The sequence below is a fragment of the Canis lupus genome, chromosome 10 (assembly GCF_048164855.1).
Source record: "Canis lupus baileyi chromosome 10, mCanLup2.hap1, whole genome shotgun sequence".
NCBI classification, from domain to species: domain Eukaryota; kingdom Metazoa; phylum Chordata; class Mammalia; order Carnivora; family Canidae; genus Canis; species Canis lupus.
Window position 1 is genome coordinate 29,415,275 of NC_132847.1, and position 2,483 is coordinate 29,417,757.

Consider the following 2,483-nt stretch of genomic DNA (forward strand, 5'->3'; position numbering starts at 1 on the left):
GTATTGTTCCTTCTCTGTTCTTTAAAATTGGAATAAGCCTTGAGTAGGAAACATCCTCTCCCTGACCTCTGGCCCATCCTCATTCCTGTAGGATTTCCAGAGCCATTCTAACTAGAAAACATCTCAAGCCCTTAAACACGAGAGCAGCAACAAGGAAGACAAAGGTCATTGGGCAAAACCTCTAATTAGGCTAGTGTTCAAATCCAGAAGAAGTCTATTTCCAAGCCTCAAATCTTCAATATTTCTCTTTAGACATAAGTAAAGGCAGATAAAGAAAGCCTTTGTTTCTGGTTCACCTATAGGCACTCCTAGGGAGCCTATCTTTCAGTCTTGTGAATGCTTTTCTTGATGAAAAGGAGAGAGGGCAGGCTCTGTTCCTTCCTTGGCCTCCAAGCCATGTGACCAGAAATATCCATCATTGTGTCTACCATATCCTTCCATTTTTCTAAAAGAAACAGCCCTATTATTACCACCATTTAACCCAGCATCATGGTCTCACACCAGCTACAGCTGATTGGGCCAGAAGTGGAGTCTGACCCAAAGGCAGGTAAAACCTTGGCTAAAAACAGTGGCCCATGGTTTTATGTGGTGCTAGAGACTCTGCTCTGACAGGAAGGAGCAAGAGCAGTGAGAGTTTTGCCCTCAGGAAGTTGAAATAGAGAAGATCTGAGATTGAAAGTATGTATCTCACAAGACATGAAGGGTCATTAACCAGCTGAAATTGGGATAAATCAAAATTATGAGAAAACAGAAAGCACAATATGGAGAAGATACACATTAAAGGTGCTGAGGCAGTTGCTGGGTCATTAGAAGAGGAGTGGATGTCAATAGAAACACTGTTACTCGAAATTAGTTGCCTTCCATGGAATTTGTGGGTTTGATAGTTTCATAGTCATAACTTTGACTTGAAGTTGTAGTAATAGTTGTAGTTGTAGTAGTTTACCACAATTGCCTTGTAGTAAAGAGACTAAAGCTAGTTTTGTCAGATCTTTTTTCCTGCAGTACACATAAAAGGTGGCATCAGTCTCCTGCCAGGGCCTCAATCTTCCAGCAAACATTCTGTTTGTGTACGACCACATTCTGTGTTCAAAATCAGTCTTGACAGCCTTACTCTTCTCTGACCAGCTTTGACCCTTCATAAGGCTATTTTCCATTGAGCTCCTGTGAGGCTCACATGAAGGTGACATCGGGATAGTTCCCATTTCCCTCTTTTTGGCTCCATTTAGTGCATTTGGTCTATACTGAGTCACAGCCCAACAATTAGGCACATTTTCCTCCTGTCCTGTGTTCCCACAGTCCTCCAGGAGGAGGCCTGATAGATTCACACCCCACCAAACACATTTTACATTTGGTAATAAAGCCCCCAGGGGTTACATGTGAAAGGATGCAACAGAGATCACATCTCCCCAGACACTGTTTTATATTGAATCTTGTTTTTTTTGCCTTAGCTCTTCTAGTTTTGCCTTTAATTATGTCCACAGAATAACCCTAGAAACTGCAACCAATGAGGGGGATCAAGAGAGTTACTGGAGGTCATTTTGCTTCCTAGAAGAGGCCTAGCCCTAATTGGGAGAAGATAAAAAGATTGTAGGATTCCTTCCAGTTCAAATGTGTTCAGAGATAACACATGAAAAACAATTTAAATCTTATAAAAGCCAAAGAAATGCAAAATTTAAAAAAATATAGCAGCTTGGTAGACATAGCAAATTGTGCCTAAGGAGGTGAAAGAATCAAGTAATGATCCCTGCCATAGACACATGGGACTGTGTGTCCTATCAATGCTGTGACAAAAATTCAGTCATCATCCCACAAGGAACCTCTTCTGTAGTTAATAAACCACAGTAAAAAAAGAATGGCAACTCCAAAAGTACTTGGGAAGATAATCCCAAAATCATTTCGGATTATAAAATGGGCATCTTTTAACTTCAGATATATAATTAAGAGCAGAATTTTTAAAGAAAACTAAATATACATTATTAATATTTTTGCATTAAGGGATCTGTGAATATTTTATCATTTACAAAACTTAGAAATAATTTAGCCTGTTAGAATAAAAGCATGTCTGTTAATTCTAATTTAATATGTATACTTCAGTTAATTTATTTAAATTTATGATTTTAGGTTGAAGTTACTTTATAACTTCATTGGAACATATGATAATTAAAACTTAATTTGATAGCCTTATAAGGGTTAATATTTTTGCATTAAGGGATCTGTGAATATTTTATCATTTACAAAACTTAGAAATAATTTAGCCTGTTAGAATAAAAGCATGTCTGTTAATTCTAATTTAATATGTATACTTCAGTTAATTTATTTAAATTTATGATTTTAGGTTGAAGTTACTTTATAACTTCATTGGAACATATGATAATTAAAACTTAATTTGATAGCCTTATAAGGGTTAAGCACCTAGTTTTATAAGCTAAGCCAGACGATTGGTATGTTTAAAAAGGCTACAGGGAGAAGAAATGGGTAGGAAA